The sequence below is a fragment of the Rattus norvegicus genome, chromosome X (assembly GCF_021556685.1).
Source record: "Rattus norvegicus strain SHRSP/BbbUtx chromosome X, alternate assembly SHRSP_T2T, whole genome shotgun sequence".
Lineage (NCBI taxonomy): Eukaryota > Metazoa > Chordata > Mammalia > Rodentia > Muridae > Rattus > Rattus norvegicus.
Genome location: NC_141554.1, coordinates 75702358 through 75718944, shown reverse-complemented (window position 1 = coordinate 75718944; position 16587 = coordinate 75702358). Strand labels below are relative to the sequence as shown.

The window sequence follows — 16587 nt, the reverse complement described above, 5'->3', positions numbered from 1 at the left end:
TTGTAATGTGTGATTCAACAAGCATCCTTATTCCTCAGTATCTTCCGAAAAATGATAGTATATACTCACACTGTATAAGTTCACAACTGTTTATAGCAGCTTCAGCCATAATTGCAAAAGTCTGGAAACAACTTTCAACTAAGAAACATTATTTTTACTATATCCCCTTGAATATTTATTACTCAGCAGTGAAAGAGAACAAGCTAGTAAGGTCTGAGTATGAATGATCAAGTGTATTTTGCTAAGAGCTAAGAACAGTTCACAGAGGTTATACGTACTGTACAATTCCATGTATGTGACAGTCTGAAAAAGAAAAAAACAGTGAAGAAAACAATTGATTAAAAGAAGTTAGAGGGAAAATTATCAATAAAGATGTAGTTCTGGAGAATTTTGAGCATGAGGCAACAATTACCCTCGTAGACAATGACTGTTTGCCCAATCTCATGAAATTATGTGGAACAAAAAGTAAATTTAAACTGTCAAAAATGATATGGTAGTAAAACTGAAATATAGACTAGAAAGTGACTCTTTTATTATTATTATCATTATTATTATTATTATTATCATTATTATTATATCTTTTTTATACTCCAGTCATTATCCTCCTCCCAGTCCTCCATCCAACTGATCCTCATCCCATTCCTCCTCCCACCACCACCCTCCCCACCCTGTTTCCAAGAGGATATCACCACCCCACCAGGCCTCCCCACTCTTTGGGGCCTCAAGTTTCTTTTTTTTTTTGTAACAGCAAGAGGTAGTTTTATTAATGAGATCTCGGGCCGACACCGAGGTCTCAGGCCGACACGCATCTCACGCAGGAGATAGAGGAGCCGACCACGAGCCTCTAAAGGCAGGGGTTTATATAGGGAAAGCCAGGGGATTTCGCACGGTTACACACGATTGGCTGATTCAAATGGTGCACAGTTACTTTTGGCGTGGAGTTACATCAGCAAAGCATACGTGCAATCTAGTATCTCAGCAATGTGGGTAGGGTGACTCATCTCACTCAGCAGGGGGATGACCCATCCTCAGGGAGTGAAGGAAAGGGAGGGGGCGGCTCCAGATCCGGACTTTGTAAAATTTAACTCTTCATTCCCATCTACTTGTTGTGAGTAGTTCTAATCTTAGAACTACATGGAGAACTCAGCTTCATCTGGCATAACAGCTTGGTATTGTTGTCTTTAGTATCAGGATTCTAATCTGGACACTATCTAAGCCTATACACCAAGGTCATGACTAGCTTTTAGAACTTTTAAACTTATACAGATTGTGATCCCTGAAGCACAGTCCCAAGAAGTATTAGGAGTACTAACATATGTAATGTTACATCATTTGTAATAGAAATCAAGCCTATCCCCACACCTATCCCGATGGAACCCAGGGCAAACATGCTGAGTGTCCCTCTAGGTCCCGGCTCTCAGCCCCAACAGCTAGTACACGGCTGGTGAGGGCTGAGAATTGACGGCTGTCAGGGTGGTCAGCAGTACCAGGTATGGTCCTTTCCAGCGAGGCTCGAGTGTCTGGGCTCAGTGTAGCTGCAGTCTCCGACCTGGAACTGATGAGATGTCTCAGGGGTCCCCGGGCATAGGCTGCTGTCAGCTGTGAGCAGACTTCTTTCTGTATCACCTGTAGGTCTTTTAGCCTGGCATATAAATCATTACTATGACATGTTGGTTCAGTAACATCATCTAATACAGTCAGGGGAGCTGAGACCCCATATAAGATCTCAAAGGGGGTAAAGCTGAATCTGGAAGGGGTATTTCTTGCTCTGAAGAGAGCAAGAGGGAAGGAGTGCCACCCAGTCTGTGCCAGTCTCCATGGTCAATTTAATTTGGTCAGGGTCTCTTTTAGAGTTTTATTTATTTACTCTACCTGTCTTGAACTTTGAGGTCTGTAAATATAATGTAATTTCCAATCGACCTCTAAATACTTGGCCACACCCTGGCTTACCTTGGCAACGAAAGTAGGGCCGTTGTCTGACCAGATTACCTTGGGCTTTTTAGACCTGGGGAAGATTTCTTCCAATATCTTCTTGATGACTACCGAGGCCATCTCTTGCAGTTGTTGGCTTCACCAGGGCATCCAAGAGATGGTAAAGGCATCTGCAGCGCTGATGTGCTGGGGGGCAGAAGTTCAGCCATCCCAGATGACGTCGTGTTGTCCACCATGGCAGCACCCACTTGTCTCTGACCTTCATTCATGAAGAGAACTGTTCCCGTCTGTGGACAAGGTCCTCGGCTTTCAGCAGGGGTCAATCAGCCAGTCGCAGAGGTCTTTCCTCCACCCATGGGCTTCTGTCAGTGCTTGACACTCGTGCTGTGGTGGCTCCAGGTCAGGATTGGGCAGCAAGGTGACCAGATTGCCCCCAACAGGTGGAGAATCTAATCCATGTCAGCTGATCAGTGATCCCATCCTCTGGGACATTTCATTTAAAGGCAAAACATCAGCCACTCTACTGCAGTTTAAGTCCTGGATTGGGTGATAATTGTCAGAGCCCGGCTAGCAGGAATGATGTGTTCCAGGCAGAACGGCACTAAGCCACACACAAACATCTCCCAGCATCAGGTACTGGTGCACTGAGACAGGTCTTAAGCTCCACATACACAGTCTGCAGATATGCATACACATGGCCTCACCCAGCCATTTCAGCCCATGCAAGCCATTTTGGAGAGCAATTTTCTCATGAGCAAGGGATAGGGGCAGTCAGGGATGACCATGAACTAGTGGGTTACCCGGCCCACGCCACTGTTCTTCGGGCAGTCCATAAGTATTGTTCGTTGCCAGTAGCCCCTTGTATTCAAGGTCTTTGGATATTGGCCCACTGGGGGGGGCATAGGAGCACAGAGCATTGGGTCCCTGTATCCACACTTCCCTTCTATCTCTGTACATAGCCGGCATTCTAGGACCAAGAAGCTCTCCAGTGGCTCCTCTTGTTCTTTCTTGGGCAGTCCCTGACCCAGTGTCCTTTTTCTTTGCATTAGGCACACTGATCTTTAGCCAGGAATTCTCTTCTGTTGCCAGGTACTATCTTTCTAGGTTCCCTAACTACTGTGGCCAGTATATGTTCCTCTCTTGTCTTTTATCTCTCTTTAGCTCTCTAACTTCCTCTTCTTTTTGTCTCTTTTTTTTCTAGCTTTCTGCTCTTTTTACCTTTTTTTCTCTTTTAACCTTACTTTCTCTGTAACTTATACTAACTCTCAGCAACTTAGCTTAACCCTTTAAATTTTTGTAACTTTTTCTTCATATCCTTTCTTTATCTTAGCCAGATTGGTGGGGCGTTTTCCAGCCCCTCAGAGACCCACCCTTGGAGCCTGGGGGCAGACCCGGAGCACTCCCTACCTTCAGGGGTATTGAAGTCAACAGGCAGATGTGAGGGCCTTCCATCCGTGTCTGGAACATTCTTTCTGGCCTCTAGCAGGATTCCGTCTTTCCTCAGTGGTAAAGAAGACCTGTAACAGTTACTAACAAGTATCTCAAATGGGATGGTGAGAAAACAAGAGAATCTTGAGAATAGAGGTCTACTGAAGAGGGCAAATAGCATTTAGTCACACAGCTAAGCCAGGAGGCTTTCTTGGGACAAAAAGGCCTTGTACAAATAAGCACAAGCTTTGTCTATGAAACAGAAAGGTGAGCAGAGGCAGCTGATCTGTTATCGACTATCTCTCTAGACTTAGATTTTCCCTCAAGGAGTATCTCTCTTCAGTGTCGGCTTGGTGGCTTTGCCTCTCAAGAGAACTGGCCTCCAAATGACACTAGGCTTCTAGTAACAACTAATAACAACAGGATGGAGAGATGGTTAGAACCTGGGTGCTAGATGCCAGGTGGCTGACAAAAGAATTGTAACCAGTTCACCTGGGACTATCAGTACCTCAGTAGCAGCCCTTTACCAAACTGTCTCACTGGGTTAAAGGCCCATGGAAAAGAAAACATTAATCCTGACCTTGGCCACAGCCAAAGCCTGAATTCTAAATTTTGACTGGCAAAACAAAGTTTTTCACAGTTTGTTGTAGATTTTTTGAAACTATGTTAGGGGCTTCTCTGCCCCCCCCCCCCCAACCTGGGGCATTTCGACCACAGGGGCAGGAACTGGCTGCTGTGGGGATAGGATCAAAGGCACTCTCCATGTCAATGATGGCACTCTCCATTTAATGCTGGAGACTGACTCCTCCCTTGGAATAAGGCCAGCAGATAAGGCAGGCTTCCTTAAAGAACTTTTCTTAATGAGCGCTCTCCTTCTGTGAGCAAATGTTGAAGGTCAGGCCACTAAAGGCAGAAATTCCTTTCTTGTTCTTGTGTTCTTTAGAGTCTTCCCCCGCCTCACAATCAGCCTTTTCAGATCGTTCCTCCTGTAGCATTTCTAATGTAGCCTGTCCCTTTAAGGTTTCTTGCTCCCAAGCAAAATTTAAATCTTTCCCAGCTTATCACAGCTATCCACCGTGAGATTTCTAGAGATAGCGAACTAAGGTGTAGCAATTTACTAAGAAATCTCTCTATAGAGTTTCTTTTTATCCTAAGCCTTTTTCTTTTAAACAGCTCTTGAAGAGCCAGAAAAATTGGGTGAGACTGAAAAGTCCCCATGCTCACTGCAGCAGCTCCCGCAGCTAGTTTCGCTTCCCCCTACTGTGTGGTCTGCGAGCACAAGCACAGATAAAACACTATGCTTCAAAAAATTGTGTTGGCTATCAACCAACACACCACCACTAGAGCGGGGTCCACAAAATTAAGTTTCTTACTCACTAAGCACTAAGGGGACCAAGTAAAACTCTTCAACGAACAAAGCAAACAGTTTCATGATTTCAAACACAGTCGTCAATCCAAGATTTCAAACACAGTCGTCAGTCCAAATTCAAAAACGAAACAAAAGCCCAAAAGACACTCGACAATACCACAGAAAACAAACCAGACAAGCAAGACTACGACAAAGCATCCAATAACCAATTTTCACAGATGCCTGGTACCTTTAGTACCTTGCCCAGACTGCAGCTTAACCTTAGCTGCTTCTGGGATGAGACGGATCATCTGATTCTACCTCCCAACAGAATTCCAAAGTATCCACTTGCCCTAACATCGGTCCAATGGTCCACCATCAACGACAAAGGGGTTATCACAGTCTGCCCCATGGCAAAGAAAAAGAACGCCAAACACAGAAACAAAATACAAACAACAGTAGGAATCCGCATCTACTCCCAGGCGCCTGTACGGGGTGGGAGTCCTTTATCCACCCCCGAGTGCACTCAAATCTGGGTGGGGATTCACCCCCCCCCACCGAGTGCAAACCTGTACGGGATCCCCGAGCACACTCTCAACTCAACCCTGTATGGGATCCCCGAGTATACTTTCAACTCAAACCTAGGCCAAGGCACAAAGCACAGTACACAATACACAACGCACAGCCGGGCCTCAAGTTTCTTGATGGTTAGCTGCATATTCTCTCATGGAGGCCAGACTCAGTTGTCCTCTGCTATATATCTATTGGGGGACTCATATCAGCTGGTGTATGCTGCCTGGTTGGTGCCACAGTGTCTGAGAGATCTCAGGAGTCCAGATTAATTGAGACTGATGGTCCTCCTACAGGGTTGCTCTCCTCCTCAGCATCTTGAAACTTTTCCCTAATTCAACCAGAGGGGTCAGCAGCTTCTATGAGCGCCCCATAGTCTCAGTAATGGTTTCAGGTCTTGGGACCTCGGTTTTAGCTGGATCCCACTTTGGGCCTGTCACTGGACCTCCGTTAACTGATGCTCTTCTCCACTTCTGTCCCTTCAGTTCTTTCAGACAGGAACAGTTCTGGGTCAGAGTTTTTGACTGTGGGATGGTAACCCCATTCTTTGTTTTTTTAAATATTTTTCCATCTTTATTAACTTGAGTATTTCTTATTTACATTTCAATTGTTATTCCCCTTCCCGGTTTCCGGGCCAACATCCCCCTAGCCCTCCCCCTCTCCTTCTATATGGATGTTCCCCTCCCCATGCTCCCCCCATTATCGCCCTCCCCCCAACATTCACGTTCACTAGGTGTTCAGTCTTGGCAGGACCAAGGGCTTCCCCTTCCACTGGTGCTCTTACTAGGTTATTCATTGCTACCTATGAGGTTGGAGCCCAGGGTCAGTCCATGTATAGTCTTTAGGTAGTGGCTTAGTCCCTGGAAGCTCTAGTTGCTTGGCATTGTTGTTCATATGGGGTCTCGAGCCCCTTCAAGCTCTTCCAGTTCTTTCTCTGATTCCTTCAACGGGGGTCCCGTTCTCAGTTCAGTAGTTTGCTGCTGGCATTCGCCTATGCATTTGCTGTATTCTGGGTGTGTCTCTCAGGAGAGATCCACATCCGGCTCCTGTCTGCCTGCACTTCTTTGTTTCATCCATCTTGTCTAATTGGGTGGCTGTATATGTATGGGCCACATGTGGGGCAGGCTCTGAATGGGTGTTCCTTCTGCCTCTGTTCTAAACTTTGCCTCCCTATTCCCTGCCAAGGGTATTCTCGTTCCCCTTTTAAAGAAAGAGTGAAGCATTCGCAATTTGGTCATCCTTCTTGAGTTTCATGTGTTCTGTGCATCTAGGGTAATTCGAGCATTTGGGCTAATAGCCACTTATCAATGAATGTGTACCATGTGTGTTTTTCTATGATTGGGTTACCTCACTGAGGATGATATTTTCCAGTTCCCTCCATTTGCCTATGAATTTCATAAAGCCATTGTTTTTGATAGCTGAGTAATACTCCATTGTGTAGATGTACCACATTTTCTGTATCCATTCCTCTGTTGAAGGGCATCTGGGTTCTTTCCAGCTTCTGGCTATTATAAATGAGGCTGCTATGAACATAGTGGAGCATGTGTCTTTGTTGTATGTTGGGGCATCTTTTGGGTATATGCCCAAGAGAGGTATAGCTGGATCCTCAGGCAGTTCAATGTCCAATTTTCTGAGGAACGTCCAGACTGATTTCCAGAATGGTTGTACCAGTCTGCAATCCCACCAACAATGGAGGAGTGTTCCTTTTTCTCCACATTCTCGCCAGCATTTGCTGTAACCTGAGTTTTTGATCTTAGCCATTCTGACTGGTGTGAGGTGGAATCTCAGGGTTGTTTTGATTTGCATTTCCCTGATGATTAAAGATGTTGAACATTTCTTTAGGTGTTTCTTTGCATTCAGTATGCCTCAGCTGAGAATTTTTTGTTTAGCTCTGTACTCCATTTTTTTAATAGGGTTATTTGCTCTCTAGAGTCTAACTTTTTGAGTTCTTTGTATATTTTGGATATTAATCCTCTATCAGATGTAGAATTAGTAAAGATCTTTTCCAAATTTATTGGTTGTCCTTGTGTCCTAATGACAGTATCCTTTGCCTTACAGAAGCTTTGCAGTTTTATGAGGTCCCATTTGTCGATTCTTGATCTTAGAGCATAAGCCATTGGTGATTTGTTCAGGAAATTTTCTCCAGTGCCCATGTGTTCAAGACTCTTCCCCACTTTTTTCTATTAGTTTGAGTGTTTCTGGTTTGATGTGGAGGTACTTGATCCACTTGGACTTAAGCTTTGTACAGGGTGATAAGCATGGATCAATCTGCATTCTTCTACATGTTGACCTCCAGTTGAACCAGCACCATTTGCTGAAAATGCTATCTTTTTTCCATTGGATGGTTTTGGCTCCTTTGTCAAAAATCAAGTGACCATAGGTGTGTGGGTTCATTTCTGGGTCTTCAATTCTATTCCATTGGTCTATCTGTCTGTCTCTGTACCAATACCATGCAGTTTTTATCACTATTGCTCTGTAATACTGCTTGAGTTCAGGGATAGTGATTCCCCCAGAAGTTCTTTTATTGTTGAGGATAGTTTTCGCTATCCTGGGTTTTTTTTTTTTTATTCCAAATGGATTTGCAATTTGCTCTTTCTAACTCTATGAAGAATTGAGTTGGAATTTTGATGGGGATTGCATTGAATCTGCAGATTGCTTTTGGCAAAATGGCCATTTTTACTATATTAATCCTGCCAATCCATGAGCATGGGAATTTTTTCCATGTTCTGAGAGCTTCAATTTCTTTCTTCAGAGACTTGAAATTTTTGTCATACCGATCTTTCACTTGCTTGGTTAAAATCACACCAAGATATTTTATATAATTTGGGACTAATTGCGAAGGCTGTCATTTCCCTAATTTCTTTCTCAGCCTGTTTCTCTTTTGTGTAGAGGAAGGCTACTAATATGTTTGATTTAATTTTATACTTGATTGCTTCAAGTTTCTCTTCATTTAATTTGATGTCATCTACTGGTTTGCTGTTTATTGCTTTTACTATGTTTAGTTATGGGCATTTAATTCCTGATCTTTCCAGGACTTTTTATCATGAATGGGGTGTTGAATTTTGACAAATGTTTTCTCAGCATCTAATGAAATGACATGTGGTTTTTATCTTTGAGTTTGTTTACATAGTGGATTGTGTTGATGGATTTCCATATATTAAACCATCCCTGCATCCCTGAATGAAGCCTGTTGATCATGAGGGATGGTCGTTTTTGTATGGGAAGGGTCTGGGGATACCTGGAAGAGAATGGGGGACAAGAAACACGAAGAAGGATGCCAAGAGTCTGATCAAGGCGACAATTTTATTTTTCTCCAAGACTGAATTTATACCATAACAGGGGTAACAGAGGGAGAGGGAAAGTAAGAGACATTTACGCAGGGCAAGGACACAATATTTGTGTGGTCAGGGAGTAGGCTGATGTTGACAGGTTGTCAGAAAAGTCACAGGTTTGTCATATCTATTAGTCAGCTGGATGTTGGTTTTTCAGAAAGGTTACAGGTCATCACATTGGGTATCTTGACGCATCATATTATAATTCATTTTGACCACCAGATTTGTATTAGTCTTCTGCAGCTGGCTGGGGATTTTCCATGAACCCAGTCATGCTTAATTCTAACCATAATAATACTATCAACAATGGAGAGCTTCAAGGGCATCGCTCCCAACATCTCCCCCTTCCTTATAGTCAAATGAAGAGGTGGTCAAATGACTGTGCTGTCCTGGAATGAGCCCCTCGGGAACTGTGTCAGTCTTAGGTTGGAGTGATATTTGTCACATGGCCAAGAGAATCTTGTGGCCAGGGTCCGTCATGGGATAAGGCAGCAACTAATGGCAGCCCTCCTGTCTTAGGCCCTTTCTTTATTTGTGAATATATCGCTCTCTTACCCTTCATTGACTGTCCAGCTCAGCACACAGGGGTGACAGTTCATTGATGTTTCAGCAAAGGCATCAGGACAGCAGGCAGAAAAGAATGTTGGCCTCATTTGGCTGAAGGACAAAAATGTCCTTTCCTGGGCTGGGAGGAGATGTGTAGATGAGCTTGGCCATCATCAAAGCATCCTCCATAACTAGCCTATGATAATATACCTGAATAGGTTTTGCTGCTTGTTGCACCCACCTCGTCTGGCAAGGAAGACGCAACACCGTCGGATCCTTATCAACAGCCTTTATTGCAGGACACCTTCATTGCTGATACGGGGATGACAAGCGGCAAAGTCGCTCGCCTTATATACACAACAGTATGCTAATATTCTTTCAGGGATTGGCGGGGCAGGAGTCACCCCACTATCACCCCACTGTCATCCCAGCTACTTGTCCTCCAGAGATTGGCGCGGCATGAACCACCCCATTAGCATAGTACCGCCCCAGCCAGAATGTCGCCAGGTATAAACACCCCCCCCCGCATGCGCAGTACTGTTGTTCACCACAGGAGGGCACCGGATCACCTCATTATCATACAGCTGCCCTAGCAAGGGGACAAGCCTGCGCATGCTCGGTAAGTTGTTTACATTCAGACGGTGCTGGATGTCGGCGCCATCTTTGTTTTGCCCCGCCGCTCCCTACAACTGCTATATTATCTACCTGTTGTTTAACAAAGCTGGTTAAACGATTAAATGTCCAAGTGCCAAATGATATAAGCAAAAGAAGGCCTACTAGGGGGCCCAACAGGGAGGGAAGCAGTGTGGACAACCAAGGGGAGGTGGAGAACCAATTTTGATATCAGTTCTTAGCTTTTCCTCTTTTTCATTTTCTCTTTTCCAAGCCTTCTCTGACTTTTTTTTTATCTCTCTTTAACCATGTTCTAAGACACAGGAAGTATCCAAGCACTGCTTTTCTCTTACAAACCAGAATTCACTGTGATTGTTCAAAGTTGGGAAATTAAAGGTAAAAAGCCAACCAGAAATAAGTACACTTGTTCGCATATACAGTTTACATAAAAGGAGGGCCAGACAATTGTTCTTTTTGATTAACCTCTGACTCTTAAAGACAGTGTGGTTCAAAATTAAAATATTCAGATATACTTAAAACACTGTTCTGTTTTGGATAGATGTGGAAGCTTAAAAATTGAATGAATTCATATGATTATAAATGTTTACCATGAAATATCACAGAAGGGATGCCACCAGGCAGGGAATTACAATTTTAACTGATATTAAATATCTTAAATAATTTGGAGAAACCTCAGCATTGAATTTTAACCATCAGAAACAAAATAAAGACATTAATAGCTATCCCATGCATGTTATGTCAGAAATAAGCAAACCCCAACTCAGTACAGTACAGTATCAATAACTGAAAGTTAAATAATATGTTGATACATAGAAGGAAAAATAACATGTTGATTGTCATTTTTTAAATTCTCGAAATAAATCAAATAGACAATTCAATTTGGGTTCCTGAAACAATCATAATTGCATTATCTAAAAGGCCAAATCCTAATCCAAATCCATTGTGGAAGAATACATATCTCAGCTGTCCTGGAATGGGTGGTAGAGCTTTCAATTCTTCCTGTGCGATGGCAATGGACTTGAAGCGGTGCAGTTCTTTGAGAAAGCAGCTCCTGTCAGTGGAGTGCAGGCTGTAAATGAAGTTGCGTGTGCCCTGTGCCGTGTTTAGTGCCTTCCTGGGCTCCTTCTTTGGATCAGTGCCCAGAAGCCGAGGAGTAGGAATGTACAGGCTCTTTTAACAATTTTAATGGTAAATATAATCCCTGTATCAGCACCTGATTGTAACATTCTAAGACCCCAAGTATATCCACGTGTCCAATCCTGGTTTCAACCCACGGAGGTAAATTTAATATTTAGGGGGATACACCATCCCCTTGTTTTAGAATTAGAACCTTCACAATGGGAATCTGGGACATGCATATTAGTAGGACTGGAGGTATTGTAAGTCAAACAACACAGTGTATTAGGTGATAAAATTCTTAAGAACAGAGGAAAGGGGCCAGGCAAGAAAGCTAGGGGGTGGCCCACTGAGAGCTGGTGGAACAACCAGATCAGGTGACAAACAGCATTCAGTCACACAGCTAAACAAACGAGGAAGCTTTCTTGGGATGAAAAGGCCAGTGCAAAAATGAGTGCAAGCTTTGTGCCTGTGAAACAGAAAGTCGAACAGAGGGGCAGTGGTCTGTTACCAGCTGTCTCTCTGGAGTTAGATTTTACTTAAGGAGTACCTCCCTTCAGTGTCAGCTCAGTGGCTCTGCCTCTCAAGAGACCCAGCCTCTGAAGGACACTAGGCTTTCAGTATGAATTAATAACAAAAGGATGGAGAGATGGTTAGGACCTGGGTGCTAGATGTCAAGCAGCTGACAAAAGAGTTGTATGGTTCGTCTGCTTTAGCGGGGGAGTTTCTTCCAGGCTGTCAGACATGCCTGGCGACCTTGAGCCAAAAGACCAGGAGAAAATAGCATCTGAGAATCGAAGGGGGGGTTGCCCGGGGGGGGGGTGTTATCTGACTGAAGCCTCGGGCATCAGACAGTAAGCTATAATTAGAGATAACTGGCTATAAGGACTCTTTCTGCTGCCATTCCTGAGGCAGGAGTCCACAGTTGCGCGGGGCTTCCTGCCTCTTACATCCAATAAAGAGATTGCTAACACTGGAATTCTGATCTTTAATAGAAGTATATCTCTCCCGTGCCTCTGAATACCAGGACTGCAGTAGTAGCCCTTCACCAAGCTGTCTCACTGGGTCAGAGGGCCATGGAAAAGAAAACATTGATCCTGACCTTGGCCACAGCCTCCAGTGGAGTAAGCTGAAGAGCCGGTGCCAAGACTTTCTCCTGTTGTCATCCTAGAGTAAAGCCTGTTCTGTCTGGCAAAACAAAGTTCCTGGCAGTCTGCTACAGACTCTTTCTGAAACTACCTTAGGGGCTCCCCTGTCCCCCAACCTGGGGAATTTCGACCACGGGGGCAGGAACTGACTGCTGTGGGGATAGGATCAGAGGCACTCTCTATGTCAGTGATGACTAACCGGGAAGGTGACTTAACGCTGGATACCGACTCCTCTCTTGGAATAGGGCCAGCAGATAAGGCAGGCTCCCTGGCAGAAAACAATTTCTCTCAAGAAAATTATTTCCAAGTTAAGCACCAAGAGGACCAAGTAAAATTCCTTGACAAACAAAACAGTTCTATGATTTTAAACACAGTCATCAGTCCATGATTTCAAACATAGTCGTCAGTCCAAGTCCAAAAATGAAACAAAAGTCAAAAACACATGACAATATCACAGAAAACAAACTAGACAAACAAGACCAAGACAAGTCATACTAACAGATGCCTGATACCTTTCAGTACCTGGCCAAAACTGCAGCTTAACATTAGCTGCTTCCGGGATGAGGTGGACCATCTCTGATCCCACCTCCCACCTCTGTCCTCTAGATTCCTTTCTCCTCCTAGAGCATCCTCTAGGGCCTGTGGCCTGTGACAACTAGCATGTCTGCCTGTTACAGCCATAAGCCCCTCACAGGATCCACAACAACCACCAAGGGGACTCTAACCCCTCTCCAGGGAGACTCAAACCCTTCAGACAGCAGACAAGACAACATGAAACAAAGACAAGACATGACACAGAGACAAAACAGAAAGTAACACAGAATACAAAACACAGATTTTCTCAAGCTGTCCAATCTCCTTGTCAATTGTAGTCTGGGGAATGGACAGTTCCTGGCAGGTGCACCAAAATGTTTTAAGACCCCATAGTGGCCTTACCTCAGTAGTGCCACCCACAGAGCACAGATTGACAAAGCGACCACTGCAATAGCATGAGGGTATAAGGTTTTAATGCACGTACGTGGGGTTGTTCATCCACGCAGGGAGAGGCAACCTCAAACCCAAAAAAGCACACAACTTTTATTCATTACAGAGGGCAGACTTCAGCAACAAGGTTAGCTGGCTCATAAAACAATCACTAATTCTGCACTATCTTTTGTGTCAATTGTTCACTCTTGGGGGAACTATGGACAAATATTTCCTACAAAATCTAAGAATTTCTTTAAATATTTTTTCTTTTCTTTTTTTTCTTTTTTCTTTTTTCCTTTTTTTTAAAACCCTATTCTTCACGTCTTGAGTGACTCCCTGAGTCTTGTCACAAAAGCTGACTGTAGAATGCTTGTCCCATCACTTACCACTGAGATCTGTGTCGTCCGGGGAGAAACACACGCCAAGCCTCTGAACCAAGGTCAGGCGGTCCATGGTTGCCAGAAGCGGGGGAGCAAAGGCTCCGAGGGGGAGCAAAAGCTCCAAGGGGGAGCAAAGGCTCCTACAAACAAGGAAGACAGGCCTGCCTATTCACGGGGGACGACGTTCTCCTCCAGGAGACCCCCTAACAGTCCCACTTTGGGCGCCATTTGTAAGCGAAGGGTCCAGAGTACCTGGAAGAGAATGGGGGACAGGAGACACGAAGAAGGATGCTGAGACAAGAATCTGATCAAGTCAACAATTTTATTTTTCTCCAAGGCTGAATTTATACCATAACAGGGGTACCAGAGGGAGGGGGGAAATAAGAAACATTTACGCAGGGCAAGGACACAATATTCGTGTGGTCAGGGAGTAGGCTGATGTTGACAGGTTGTCAGAAAAGTCACAGGTTTGTCATATCTATTAGTCAGCTGGATGTTGGTCATCACATTGGGTATCTTGACGCATCTTATTTTCCATGAACCCAGTCATGCTTAATTCTAACCATAATAATAATATCAGCATTGGAGGGCTTAAAGGGCATCGCTCCCAGCAGTTTTGATGTGTTCTTATATTCAGTTTGCAAGAATTTTATTGATTATTTTTGCATCAATATTCATAAGGGAAATTTGTTTGAAGTTCTGTTATTTTGTTGGGTCTTTGTATGGTTTAGGTATAAAGGTAATTGTGGCTTCATAGAAGGAATTTGGTAGTGATCAGTCTGTTTCTATTTTGTGGAATAGTTTGGACAATATTAGTATGAGGTGTTTTATGAAGGTCTGATAGAATTCTGCACTGAACCCATCTGGTCCTGGGCTCTTTTTGGTTGGAAGACTCTGAACAACTGCTTCTATTTCTTTAGAAGTTATGGGGTTGTTTAGATGGTTTATTTGTTCCTGATTTAACTTTGGTACCTGGAATCTGTCTAGAAAAGTGTTCATTTCCTCCTTACAGTTTTGTTGAATATAGGCTTTCGTACTAGGAACTAGGATCTGATGATTTTTTTTTATTTCCTCAGATTCTGTTGTTTTGTCTCCCTTTTTATTTCTGATTTTGTTAATTTGGATACACTCTCTGTGACCTCTAGTTAGTCTGGCTAAGTAAGGGCTTATTTATCTTGTTGATTTTCTCAAAGAACCAGCTCCTGCTTTTGTTGATTCTTTATATAGTCCTTTTTGTTTCTACTTGGTTGATTTCAGCCCTGGTTTGATTATTTCCTGCCTTCTACTCCTCTTGGGTTTATTTATTTCTTTTTTGCTCTAGAACTTTTAGGTGTGCTGTCAAGCTGCTGACATATGCTCTCTCCTGTTTCTTTTTGCAGGCACTCAGAGCTATGAGTTTTCCTCTTAGCAATGCTTTAATTATGTCCCATAAGTTTGGGTATGTTGTATCTTCATTTTCATTTCTACAAAGTCTTTAATTTATTTCTTTATTTCTTCCTTGACCAAGTTGTCATTAAGTAGAGCGTTGTTCAACTTCCATGTATATGTCCCCCCTCTGTCATTATTGTTATTATTGAAGACCAGGCTTAGTCCGTAGTGATCTGGTAGGATGCATGGGATTATTTCTATCTTCCTGTATCTTTTGAGTCCTCTTTTGTGACCAATTATATGGTCAATTTTGGAGAAGGTACCATGAGGTGCTGAGAAGAAGGCATATCTTTTTGTTTTAGGATGAAATGATCTATAAATATCTGTTAAATCCATTTGATTCATAACTTCTGTTAGTTTCTCTATGTCTCTGTTTATTTTCTGTTTCCATGATCTGCCCATTGATGAGAGTGAGGTGTTGAAATCTCCTACAATTATTGTGTGATGTGCAATGTGTGCTTTGTGCTTTAGTAAGGTTTCTTTTATGAATGTAGGTGCCCTTGCATTTGAAGCATAGATATTTAGGATTGAGAGTTCATCTTGGTGGATTTTTCCTTTGATGAATATGACTTGTCCTTCCTTATCTTTTTTGTTGACTTTTGATTGAAAGTCAATTTTATTCGGTATTAGAATGGCAACTCCAGCTTATTTCTTCTAGCCATTTGCTTGGAAAGTTGTTTTCCAGCCTTTTATTCTGAGGTAGTGTCTGTCTTTGTCCCTGAGGTGTGTTTCCTGTAGGCAGCAAAATGCTGAGTCCTCTTTATGTATCCAGTCTATTAGTCTATTTCTTTTTATTGGAGAATTGAGTCCATTAATGTAGAGAGATATTAAGGAATAGTGATTGTCACTTCCTGTTATTTTCATTGCTAAAGGTGGAATTATGTTTGTGTGTCTGTCTTTTGGTTTCATTGCATGGAGATTATAGTCTTGCTTTTTGTATGGTGTAGTTTCTCTCCTAGCGTTCAAGTTTTCCATCTCTCATCCTTTGTAGGACTGGATTTGTAGAAAGATATTGTGTAAATTTGGTTTTGTCGTGGAATATCTTGGTTTCTTCATCTATGTTAATTGAGAGTTTTGCTGGATACAGTAACCTGGTCTGGCATTTTGTTCTCTTAGGGTCTGTATGACATCTGTCCATGATCTTCTGGCTTTCATAGTCTCTGGTGAGAAGTCTGGTATAATTCTGATAAGTTTGCCTTTATATGTTACTTGACCTTTTTCCCTTAGTGCTTTTAATATTCTTTCTTTGTTTTGCGTGTTCGGTGTTTTAACTATTATGTGACAGGAGGAATTTCTCTTCTGGTCCAATCTACTTGGAGTTCTGTAGACTTCTTGTATGTTTATGGGCATCTCTTTCTTTAGGTTAGGGACGTTTACTTCTATAATTTTGTTGAATATATTTACTGGCCCTTTAATTTGGGAGTCTTCACTCTCTTCTATACCTATTATCCTTAGGTTTGATCTTCTCATTGTGTCCTGGATTTCCTGGATATTTTGGGCTAGGAGCTTTTTCTATTTACATTATGTTTGATGGTTGTGTCATGTTTTCTATGGTATCTTCTGCTCCTAAGATTCTCTCTTCTATCTCTTGTATTCTGTTTGTGATGCTTGGCTTGTATCTATGACTTCTGGTCTCTTCCTTAGGTTTTCTATCTCCATGGTTGTCTCCCTTTGTGCTTTCTTTATTGTTTCTATTTCCAATTTTAAATCCTAGACCGTTTTGTTCAATTCTTTCACCTGTTTGGTTGTGTTTTTCTGTA

General features: G+C 42.9%; 1 protein-coding gene across 4 annotated transcripts in view; it reads left to right on the top strand.

Annotated features, from left to right (window-relative positions):
• Phka1 (phosphorylase kinase regulatory subunit alpha 1) overlaps positions 1-16587 on the top strand; it is a 138569-nt gene that overhangs the window by 24089 nt on the left and 97893 nt on the right. The gene's annotated exons all lie outside the window — the stretch shown is intronic.